At 51.5% G+C, this 12,577-nt stretch overlaps 1 pseudogene across 1 annotated transcript; it reads right to left on the bottom strand.

The window, feature by feature from the left end:
* Positions 1–9,023: 9,023 nt before the first annotated feature.
* LOC309641116 (serine palmitoyltransferase small subunit A pseudogene) lies at positions 9,024–10,064 on the bottom strand (annotated as a pseudogene). The gene has a single exon. The product of its transcript is annotated as a serine palmitoyltransferase small subunit A pseudogene (transcript).
* Positions 10,065–12,577: the final 2,513 nt, after the last annotated feature.

Below are 12,577 nucleotides of genomic sequence, written 5' to 3'. Positions count from 1 at the left end.
AGCAGCCAGGCTGGTTGTGCTCCAATAAACACTGCCACCCCCATTTTTTTCTGCTCAGTTATTCAGAGTTCGTTTCTGTGGCTTGAAACCGAAGAACCCCAATCAATATTATACAGTCTCTCTAGAAGGAGGAGCCAGCCAGTAATCAGAACGGTTCAACTTTGGAGAAGCTCTCTAGTCGGGTGGGACTTGAGAAAAGAGGGTATAGCGGACTGAATGTTTGTGACTCCTCAAATTCCTATGTTGAAGCCCTAACGGGATTGGAGGTGGGGCCTTTGGGAGGGACACCCCCATGATGAGATTAGTGCCCTTCAAAGAAGAGGGAGAGAGCTAACCTTCTCTCTCTCCATTTTGCGAGGATACAACGAGAAGACAGCTGTCTGTGAACCAGGAAGAGGGCCTTCACCAAGAACCTGCCCATGCTGCTACCCTGATCTTGGACGTCCAAGGCTCCAGATCTGCGAGGAATAAATGTCTGCTGTTTAAGCCCCCCAGCCTGTGGTGTACTGGTATCACGGGTGGCGCTGACTATGACACAGGGACTGGGGGTCCATTTGGTGGGAATGTCATTGCATCAGTTGGGAAATGGGAGGGAGGGTCGAGAGCCCCTTAGGCAGTGAGCCATGGGTTAGGTTCTCTCCCTTCTGGCTGTGGCCTTTAGGCAAGTCCCTTCCCTCTCTGAGCCTCCGTGTCTGTGAAATGAGGCGATGAACACATTTATCTCACAGGGTCTCTGTGAGGAGAACCGGGAGATGCACTCAGCACAGTTGAGGCTTCTCCCCTCTCCAGGGTGTACACCACGTGGGGTCACACCAGATAAATATCCCTTCTTCCGTGCAGCACAATTAGCGCCTGCCTGCCATGTGCCAGCACAGCACTGAGAGTGTTACCTGTATCCCTTCATTTACTCTTCAAAGTGGTAACGACTAGCCTCAATCCACAGATGAGGGCTCTGAGCACGGGGAGGTTAAATCTGCTTTCCTCAAGGCCACCCAGCAGGCCAGCAGGGGGCTGGGCTCGAACCCAGGTCCTTTTCATCGAAAGTCCCAGATCTTATCCAGGATTCGCCCCGCCTCTCCTGGGGAGAGGCTCCAATCCCTCCCCGCTGTAAGATCCCCCGATTGCAGACACAGGGTCTCAAACCCACAGAAGGGTCTCAAAGCCCCAAGAAGCTGTGGGTCCCATTGGAGACAAGACACCTACATGGAAAAGGTAAGTGAACTGAGAAGGCAAAGCCTGTGACGAGGGCCAGGAAGACTCAGGGAGGGCCCCTCTGCCTGGATTTCAGGCCATATCCAGTGTCTCCAGAAAAAAAGAACAAGAAGCCACCACCCTAATCCTGAGGCCCCCAGGGAAGCAGCAAGTTCCTGGGTAAAACAGGTTCCCACAGGCTTTTTCTTCCCCTGTCACTCCTCCAGGTGGCTCAGGCTCGAGTGTGGCGGGGGAGAGGAGAGAGAGGGGTCTCCTCTTATCTTGGGGTGAGGGAGGGCTCCCCCGCAACACACACACAAGAGGAAAGGGCAGGGCAGCTCAGGCTCAGAGCTGATGGGTTACAGGACTCACCTGGTCCCGCCCCCGGTTCTGCAGACCAGAGGGGGCAGTGTCTCCAGCAGGGTCCACAGAAAGAGGGTGGCCGAGTGCAGCCAGGACACAGGTCCCCCAGGTTGGGGTTCTGGCAAGCACACAACCCAGCTTCTCCCAGACAGGACATTTCTCCAAGCCCCTTCCCCTTTCCGCCAAGATGGAACAATGAAAAGAAAGAGAACTGGATTAGGAGCCAGGGGCCTGAGTCTCCAGACTCACTCTGAGACTAAAACTCCCACATAATCTTGGGTGAGTTCCCTCCCCTCTCTGGGCCTCCATTTCCACATCTATCAGACCAGGGAGTTGGGCTCCATTTCCAAGGTTCCCCTCTAGTTCCAATGTTCTGAGAGCCAAGGACGATGAGTTGCAGTCACCTCCAGCCCAGCTTTCCTCCATTTCTCCAGAGGCCTCAGAGATCCTCTGAGATGGAAGGGGAATTTTTTTTTAATTGAAGTATAGTTGATGTACAATATTATATGTTATACGTATACAGTATAGTGATTCACAATTTTTAAAGGTTATACTCCATTTATAATTATTATAAAATATGGGCTATATTCCCTGTGTTGTACCATATATCCTTTGTAGCTTATTTTATACCTAACAGTTTGTATCTCTTAATCCCCCACCCCATCTCGCCCCTCCCTGCTTCCCTCTCCCCCACTGGTAACCACTAGTTTGTTCTCTATATCTGTGAGTCTGCTTCTTTTCTGTTATATTCACTAGTTTGTTGTATTTTTTTAGATTTCACATATGAGTGATATCATACAGTATTGGTCTTTCCCTGTCTGACTTATTTCACTTAGCATAATGCCCTCCAAGTCCATCCATGTTGCTGCAAATGGAAAGATTTCATTTCTTTTTACAGCTGAGTAGTATTCCATTGCATATATATACCACAACTTCTTTATCCATTCATCTGTTGATGGACACTTAGGTTGCTTCCATTTCTTGGCAATTGTAAATAAAGCTGCTATGAACATATTGGGGTGCAGGTATCTTTTTGAATTCGTGTTTTTGGTTTTTTTGGATATATACCCAGAAATAGAATTGCTGGGTCATACGGTAGTTCTATTTCTGGTTTTCTGAGAAACCTCCACATAGTTTTCCACAGTGGCTCACCAATTTACATTCCCACCAACAGTGTACGAGGGCAGATGGAAGAGGAATTTGGACAGAGGCTTGGATGGGTGGAGGGACTGTGGCCCCTACAGTCACCTTCTGCTAAGCCAAAGTGCCAGCCTGTGGGGGGCTGGCACAGGCAAGAGCACAGGGGAGAGCTGGCCCCTGGTGATGGCACAGAGGTCAAAGCCCAGCTGTGGCCTCAACCACCCACTTCTCCTTATCCTACCCCAGCATTCCAGGACCCATGGCATTCAAAGCCAGCCTGGCAAGGGAATTGGATGCCAGGTAGGGACTTCTCAGAGCAAAGGTGGGGGAGCTGGGGGGCTGGGGAGGGGGAAAGCAGGGGGAAATGTCCCGAGGCTGCTCTCCTCTGCTCTTGTTTGGATCTCAGACCCACCCGGGAGCTCCACCTGGGAGCATCCTGCCGCCATGGCGTCCTGGTGATGGGGGATGGGCACAAGGATACGGAGGAGGCTGGTGGACCTGCCCCACCCTCTTAGGCTGCTTTACTAGTTAAAGTATCTGTGAAGCGAAGGGCCACCTCTCAGGATCCTAAAAGTTAAAATTCTTTATGAATCAGGAGCCTCACAGCACAGACCCTTAGGTTTGAGGCTGGAGAAGAACTCTTGGATCAATGTTTTTCAAACTGCACGTTGTGACCCACTGGTGGATCTTGAAATTAATTTAGTGAGTAACACTCAGATTTTTTTTTTTTTAATTTATTTGGCTGTGTTGGGTCCTAGTTGCGGCATGTGGGATCTTCGTTGCAGCATGAGGGATCCTTCGCTGCGGCACGCGGGCTTCTCTAGTTGCAGTGCGTGGGCTTCTCGGCATGCGGGCTTCTCTCTAGTTGTGGTGCGCAGGCTCCAGAGCACGCGGGCTCAGTAGTTGGGGTGCATGGGCTTAGTTGCTCCGCGGCATGTGGGATCTTAGTTCCCCGACCAGGGATCGAACCCGTGTCCCCTGCATTGGAAGGCGGATTCTTAACCAATGGACCACCAGGGAAGTCCCCGCACTCGGAATTTAATAATAATAATGATCACACCGATAACAAAATAGAAAAGAAAATATCAGAGTAAGAGTAAGTTGTCTCATGAGACTCTTGTTTCAGTTTTGGGTGTTGTGCCAGGTTGTGATGTAATGTACATCTTACTCCTGGTCACAGCCAAGAAACCTTGAAAAGCCACTGCCTTAGGTTCCATGTCTAACCCTTTGCTCACCAGCAGGAGAAAGTGAGCTGGCATGCAAGGCCCTTCCCATCTGGCCCCAACCTACCTGCCTCAGCTCCTGGCTCACCCAGGAGAGCTCATGTTCCGGACACACCCCACTGGGGACCCCACCCCAGCAGCTACATTCATTCACACCTCTTTGCCTCCTTCAAATTCCCCTTTCTGTCAGACTGACGCCCAATCCTGCCTTCACCCAAGGAGGCCCTGTTCACAATTCACATGACACTCCACCGGGCAGGATAACCCCTTCATTGTTGGCAGCCCCATGATGTGCCCCAGCACAGCACTCACCCTCTGTAAATCAACTGGTCCATATTGGGGAGGGGGAGCGGAGGAGGGGAGGAGAGCTTAGCACACTCTGATTTAATGAATGAATGAAATGTTTCCTTTAAGATAAGTGAGTGTATATTGACTGAAGGTTGAATTGCTCTGGGTCTGGGGGTCCTGGTGCAAAGGTTTACTGCTTTTAATAGTCATCCAATAATTGCTGTGCACCTACTAAGCGCCATGCACCCTACAAGCTACTGCGGACACTAGACCAACCAGAGTAAGGCGACTTTCCTTGAGGAATTCATGGTCCAATGTGAGAGACAGGCATGTCAATCACTGTCCCAGTGTGATAACAGCCCCAGTAAAGACACATGCAAAGGGACCCCATGGAGCTGATGACTACGTACCAGCATCTAAGAGGATGACAAGAGCCACCGGGGAAAGGACTAAAGCAGGTCAGGGTGGGATGGGGGTCTTCCAGGCAAAAGGCAAAAACTCTCCTGCTACATTGTAGGTTCTTCATAGCACCTGACATTTTAAAATAATTTTTTAAACACTGATTTCTTTACCTCCTCCACTAGACCGTACGCTCCAGGAGAGGGGGCTTGGCCGCTGCCTTGCTGCACTGCTCACCACTGCTGAGCACCATTTCTGGGGCTGCGTCCTAGCGAATTAAATATTTGCTGAATGAACATTCAGGAAACTGCAAATGGTTCAGGTTGACCTGAGAGGAAGTGGTAGGAAAAGGGGCTGAGGGGTCTGTGGGCCCCAGACCACGGCAAGGCTGCCCTGCTAAGGGCTGGGTCTTTTTCCTGCAGGCACAAGGGAGCCCCGTGGAGGGGTTTATAACGGAGACACGTAGTAAGATTCAGGGTTTAGAAAATTCCTCTGGGGACTTCCATGGTGGTCCAGTGGTTAAGACTCCGTGCTCCCAATGCAGGGGCCCCTGGCCGGGAGCTAGATCCCACATGCATGCCGCAACTAAGAGCCCTCACGCCGCAACTCAAAAAGAGCCCGCAGGCTGCAACTAAGACCCTGCACAGCCAAATAAATAAATAAATACTAAAAAAAAACAGAAAAGAAAAGGAAGAAAAAAAAAATTCCTCTGGCCCCAGTGTGTGGAATGGGTTCCTGGGACCCAGGTGGGCAGGCAAGAAAGCGAATGCAGAAATAACCCAGGCGGGGTGACTTGAGTCTAGAGGCAGCTGAGTGGCGCGCTCTGGCGAGGAGGAATTTGCACGGGAGGAATTTGCATGCTGCAGGCATGCATAGCCAAGGCCAAGGCCAATCTGGGCTCCCTGGGGGGGTCAGCGGCTCACGCCTCCCCTCCTCCCGCCGCACATGGGCAGGAGAAGGCCTCCTCCACTCCGCCAGGCTCAGCGCAGCGGCAGGCGGTCCAGGTCAAACCTCAGGCAGTTAGCACGCTCAGTTTTGCCTCTGCACTCTTTATACTTTCATCTTATTTTTCTCTTTTAAAAAGTCAGCTCACACTTTAACACATGCATGTATTTTTTTTAATTAATTAATTTTTTTTTTTTTTTGGCTGTGTTGGGTCTTCATTGCTGCACGCGGGCTTTCCCTAGCTGCGGCGAGCAGAGCGGGAGCTACTCTTCCTTGTGGTGCGTGGGCTTCTCATTGCGGTGGCTTCTCTTACTGCAGAGCACCGGCTCTAGGCGCGCAGGCTTCAGTAGTTGTGGCCTGCGGGCTCTAGAGTGCAGGCTCAGTAGTTGTGGCGCACGGGCTTAGTTGCTCTGCGGCATGTGGGGTCTTCCCGGACCAGGGATCAAACCCGTGTCCCCTGCATTGGCAGGCGGATTCTTAACTACTGAGCCACCAGGGAAGACCACAAGCATGTATTTTTAAAGTGAACATTAGATGAATGTATGAAGGATTATTGTACTATTATTCTCTATGCCCCTGTATGTGTGAACATTTTCATACTAAAAACATTAAGCAAGTATGTCACCACCATGTATATATGGAAAGCCAAGTGCCATACATAGTCATTCTAAAATCTCGATGGAAACTCTTAAATCATCATCACACACACACATACATACTCACACACAAGTCATGTGTTTAAATTTACCTAGCTCCTATCTCTTGCCCAAGGCTCCCAGTCTGAGACCTGTCTTTCCTTTGCTAAAAAGAGAGACTGCTAAAGTGTTAGAGAAATCTGGCAAAAGACACTCTCCTTGACGCTAACCAGGATTTACTGCAACGTGAAAAAAGAAGCACCTCGTTGTTTTTAAAAACTGCACCCATGCTCCCTAACACTGGCAAACAAGTCCAAGGGCTAAGGCTGAACTCAAAGTCACAGACACCAGGGGTTCGGGTTACCTGCGACCCTCGGGGACGCGAAGCCAGTAAGCAATGTGGCTATATTCGAACCCAAGTCGTGTGGTTCTTGAGTGTTGGCTCTTACTGAGCCATACCATGCAAATTGGCGGAGGCCACCGGCTTTTTAAAAGTTGAGTTCGATGCCAGGCACTCAGCAGGCGCCCGGTGGGCTGGGCCGTCCTTGAAAGGAGGCTGATTTTCCTCCCACCCAACACGGGCTTTCGGGTAGCCCAGCACTACCCCCTTCCCCAACTTTCTGCCTCAACCACTCCTGCCCGCTCGCTCCGCGGGTCCAAGGCTCCGGCGAGCGGGACGGAGCCGGTGCAGGTGCTCGGGACCCGGGCCTGGGCCGGGTGTGGCCGGGGGTCGTGCGCGCCCCAAACGGAGCCGGCGCCCCAGGGCAGCCGCCCCCGGCGGCAAGGCGAGGCGAGGCGGGGCGACGCTTCCCGGCAGGAAGGCGCTGAGGGGTGCGGCCTTGGAAGGTTGCCCCCGGCGGGCGGGCTGCAACGAGAAGCCGGCAGACGAACGCAGGTGACGACAGCTGCTTCAACGGGGCGCTCGGCCCGCGCTCACCTTATATGGGCAGGCGCGGCGCGGGCGGGGCGGGGCGTCCTACCCTGCGGGCCCCGCCCCTAAGCCAAAAGAACCGCTGCGGGAAACTTTTCTGCAAGGGTGGGCCCATGCAGTGATGCCCCCTGGTGCCCAGAGTCTCCCCCCGCGCCCGTCTCCAGGCTGAGACCCGCGCCGGCCCCGTCTCACACGGGCTGAACTTGACTGACTCCCTTTGTGATTGTGGGCGGGCTTCTTCACCTCAACGCGGTCGCAGGTCCTTACTGGGGTACCTGGGGGGCGACGGGGGTAGCTTTAGTGACCGCATCTTGGAGCGCTCACTCACCGGGTCTTAGAGTCAGAAGGTGCGCCTTCCCGGCCGGGTCTGTCCCAAGTGGATGCCTTTCCTAACTCGCACTAAGGAAGTCTCTGTAACCCCAGGCTCAGCCTAGGGCCTGGCTAAACATTAGCCATTGATCCATCGGAAGTGTTTGGTTGACTGAGCCCTTCTTGGTGGGACAAGCCTCCTAAACCTAAGAGGAAGTGTCCAGCATCAGTCAGCCCGCTGGTTACCCGACCTCCTGTCTTCTCCCTCCACATCCTCCTCACTTCCCAGATCATTTTACCACCCTAATCTGTCCAATTGCTCTTCTGGGACCTCCACTCCTTACAGCCCTTCACAGACTCCCAGGTGCCCACAGGCTGTGCTGAAAGGGGAGCAAAATATACCACCCCGGGGGCTTCCCTGGGGCTTCCCTGGTTGCGCAGTGGTTGAGAATCTGCCTGCCAATGCAGGGGACATGGGTTCGAGCCCTGGTCTGGGAAGATCCCACATGCCGCGGAGCAACTAGGCCCGTGAGCCACAACTACTGAGCCTGCGCGTCTGGAGCCTGTGCTCCGCAACAAGAGAGGCCGCGACAGTGAGAGGCCCGCGCACCGCGATGAAGAGTGGCCCCCACTTGCCGCAACTAGAGGAAGCCCTAGCACAGAAACGAAGACCCAACACAGCCATAAATAAATAAATAATTTTTTTTAAAAAATATATATATATACCACCCCAAAATACACCTCTTTGGTGTATGAAACATGAGAGAAGCTCTGAAAACTTAGTGTAAGTTACCTTTTTGGAAGAAACATTTACATTTATAAGGGAAATCTCTGTTTGTAAGGGTGTCTCCCTCTCTGTACCAGGGAGAGTAGGATGGCTCTTAATCTCTAGAAACTCTTATCCAAGGAGAAGGTAAGGACTTAAATCTGCATAACAACCTTACCCCCCTTTACTGTGCTTTTCATGGTCATCTCCCATAACTGATTCTCAGCCCCAACATTTTTTTTTTAATTTAATGAGTTTACATCAAAAAATTAGGTAGTCATTTTACATTTAAGGAATAAAAATCTTAAAAAAAAAAATACAGAGAGTAAGGGGATTTTAACCAAGTTTACATTTCTTTTTGCTATGGTTTTTAACAATTCATCTCATCATACTGCAATGTGCAAATGCATTTGCAGCACCCATTACAATCATGAAACTAAATTTAAGGAAGTACATTGTTACTAATGGCCTTCAGAGGAAACTGATTTACCTTCTATTAAAAATTCTACAGTGGGGCTTCCCTGGTGGCGCACTGGTTGAGAGTCTGCCTGCCAATGCAGGGGATACGGGTTCGAGCCCTGGTCTGGGAGGATCCCACATGCCGCGGAGCAACTAGGCCCGTGAGCCACAATTACTGAGCCTGCGCGTCTGGAGCCTGTGCTCCGCAACAAGAGAGGCCGCGATAGTGAGAGGCCCGCGCACCGCGATGAAGAGTGGCCCCCGCTTGCCGCAACTAGAGAAAGCCCTCGCACAGAAACGAAGACCCAACACAGCCAAAAATAAATAAATAAATAAATAAATAATTTTTAAAACAAACAAACAAACAAAAAAACTCTACAGTGTATAAGCATTATGTAATAATGCTACTTAACCACCATTTTTCACAAGAACCATCACCAAAGTTTTCTGGAAATGAGCCCACAAAAGAATTAAATATTTAAAAGGTGAAATGTTCCTTATTTTAACTTTAGCAAGATCTTTCTTTTTCATCGTTAAGAAGCACTTTAAGAGTTTTAAAGCAAAAGCTGTTAAGAGTAGAGTCCAGATAGCTAAAATTGTAATCCTGAGTTCAAGCTTACACATATGTCTTTTGTAAATAGTTCTCAATAAAATATTCTCTCTCCCCAGCCCCTTGCCCCTAATCTTGAATCTTTTCTTACAAAACTTTGGTCAAGAGTAGAAATATAACCAGGCAGATGTATATGCCATATGACAGCAAGAATGGTAAAGCCCAACAAATGAGTTTGAGTTTTAGAAATAGAAGGCAATTAAAATGTACTCAAAGTTACATTAAGAAAAGCTTTCACTGGGTAATATTGAAACAGTCACAAAGGTTAAGAAAATACTGATATCAAAGTGCAAATGATTACAATGTTAAAATAGACAAAAACTACTATACAAGAGCCTCTTTTAAAATGAAAAATAAAGAACACAATACACACACGAGTAAGGACTGTTTTCCTGTTCTACTCAAGAATTTTAGTCTTTATATTCATAGGGTTGGTTATGCTGACATCTAGTAGAGTTTCTTATGACATCTGACGAAGTCTCATTCCAATTTCAGATGGTGGCTCTTCTCTAAGGAACCTCTTGGTTTCGGTCACATCTTGGTCACTGTACAATTTCAAAGTAGTGCAGTATCGCCATGATGTGCTGAGGCGTGAAGACATATCCCGTGTATAGTGCCATCCCCACATGGAGACCAGCATGGAATTGAATACAGTCCGCTCCCAGGGCTCCAGCATGTAGAGTGCCATGACCGGCAGCTACTGGTAGTAGAACCAGGACATCTGCTTCCAGGCCCGCACCAGCGCCATCCCTGCCCCGCACCTCCCGTGTTGCAGCCAATCGTCAGTCTGTCCAGCCAGAAGAGTTACTCAGTTTCTTGGGAATCTCCCACATATACAGAAGGTATACATGTTACTAAACTTTGTTTGTTTTTCTCCTGTTAATCTGTCTTATGTCAATGCATTTCGCTGGAGGCATCATGCTGCCATGCTTCCCTCCAAGAAAACCCTTCCTTTGCACACACTCAGACATATGCTCATCCTTCAAAAAGGTACCTCTTAATGTCCTCCCCCTGACTTCTCTACTGATTACTTAATCTTTCTGAGCTTCAACTTCTTCAGCTGCAAAATGAGGATAAATTAATGCTCACCTCACTATGTTATTGTGAGGGTCCAATGAGTTAATGTCTGTACAATGCTCAAGACAGTGTGTTGAACAAATTCATCTGACTGTGTTCACCCACGCTCGTGCTCCGAGTTCCATGAGAGCTGGGCTCTTCTTTCTCCGCCGTGCATATCCTTCGCCTGGCACAGGTGCTGATTTTTTGTTCTCGGTGGTGAATGAGTGGATTTCAGGTGGTGGGGGGAGGGGTGGAGGCGGTCCCTCACGGGAATGGCCACCACTCACATTGAAAAAATAGACCACGCATCTCCTGGGATGTAGCATCTTCTGCCTTTCCCTCCACAGCCTCCCCAGGGAGCTTCAGGGCACCCCGGGAGGGGTGTAGGATAACTATCGATCCCCTTGTCCAGGTGAACCTCTGAGGCACGCAGAGGTGAAAGTACACAGTGAGAGGCAGAGTCAAGACTCGTCCCCTTTTAGCACTCAAAGTCCTGTGTCCTGGGGACCCCCTTAAGTCTCAGGCAAACCAGGATGGTTGGTCATTCCAGATCAAGTTCCAAACCCTAGTCTGTGAGGAACCCCACCTCCGCCCTCCTCTGGGCCCGTGTCATCGTCCCTAGGTTTTTTAGTGAGTTTCCTGAAGAGGAGACAATGCCCTCCAGTCCAGAGGGTCTGGGCCGCTAAAAAAAATCAGTCTCCCTCTTACTCTTTCTTACTCACTCCAAAATTCAAACGCACAGCACAATCGGGATGGGGGGGAAGAGAAGGGCGCAGACTTGGGGCTAGGGGTTCAGCTCACTTTGACAGCCTCATGGCCACTCCTGTGACTGGAGAAGGAGGCTCCTCAGGGTTCTCAGGCTGGCGGGGGAGAGGGACGTGCGGACACGTGGCATCAGTCTGGTGGCTGGCCAGCTGGAGAAGGGTCTCTGAAGGGCCACCTCCTGACCTGGCCCCTCCCCAGCTGGCCTTTGGCTCCCACCCCATCTTCCTCCCCTCCCCTCGCTGGGCCTGGTTTCCTCTATTAACCAGGGAAAGGGAGCTGGTCTCTGAGGGCCTTCCCGCCCTGAGGTTAGACTTGGGGCCAGCAGAGTGCTGGGAAATGCAGCCCCCAGAGAGGAGCCATCAGAGGTCAAGCCCTCTTGAGCAAGTGAGGGCACGGCCCGGGCCTCACGTGCGCAAAGAGCCTCGTCTTCCCAGGCTGCCGCAGCCCGAGCAGACCCAGCTCCCGCCCCGCGGGCCTCATCCTCCTGGGCCACTGTCCAGGGCAGCTGCTTCTCTGCTGGTTCCCCAGAGGCCCCGGGGCCAGCGCCGGGACAGGGAGGGCCAGGGCTGGCCCAACACAGCCTGCCCTCCTTCCCCTTGCTGAGGAGGAGACGCCCACTCTTGTGGCCTGAGACCTGCAGCCCTGACGTTGGCCTGGCTATGGCTGGGTGGTCAGGGCCAAATGCTGAGCGAACACCAGGCCCGCTGGGCAGCTGGTCCCCCACCTGTGGCCACCGTGAAGCCCCCTACCCCCCGGGCCAAGTGGTACTCAGCAGGGCCAGCAAATGCGGACATGGAAGGCAAGGCCTTTTGGGGGGGGGACTTGGCAGGGAGAAGGCACCCCCAGGGGGACTATTTCCTGCTCCCCTCACCTCCTGTAGAAATACTCTCTCCCCATCAACCTCCCTGCCAACCTCAGTCAAGAACAACCTCAAAACTGGCAGTGGGAACCCAGAACCAGCTCTGGATTCTCTCCTCTTGCTGGTTGACCCTAGGCAAGGCTCCCATCCTCCCTGGCTCCCTCTCCCTCTCCTGGTCCAGCCTCAGTAGATTCCTTCCCTTATTTCAACATCACAGGGTCCCTGTGAGATGGGAACGATTAATACAGGAAATAACATGAGAGCAACAAATACGTCTGTTTCATGGGGAGGGAGTACTCGGTGGCCCAAGGACACAGAGGTGCCCAAAGTCACATGGGAAGTGGCAGAGGTGCTGGAGCCCAGCCAGGCCTCCTAGGTGAGGAGACAGGGTCCTTTGTAATAGAGTCTGGGCGGTGGGATGAGGATGAGGACCAGACCAGCCACAGGGCCTGGCATGGAACAGCAGGTGACACGCTTCATCCGTTGCTTCACTCATTCATCTTGGGCGAGTCCTCTTTTGTGCCTGGCCCCATGGGAAGTGTGTGGGCATGGAAGGCAGCTCAAAGAGGTGAACTAGGAGGGCCTTAGAGAGGGCTGTGATCTTTGCAGCTGCGTTTTCTCAAAGCCTAGTCCAC

Source organism: Balaenoptera physalus (genome assembly GCF_965194825.1).
Source record: "Balaenoptera physalus genome assembly, chromosome: 13".
Lineage (NCBI taxonomy): Eukaryota > Metazoa > Chordata > Mammalia > Artiodactyla > Balaenopteridae > Balaenoptera > Balaenoptera physalus.
The sequence above is the reverse complement of the archived record's forward strand: the minus strand, read 5'-3'. Positions and strand labels throughout refer to the sequence as shown.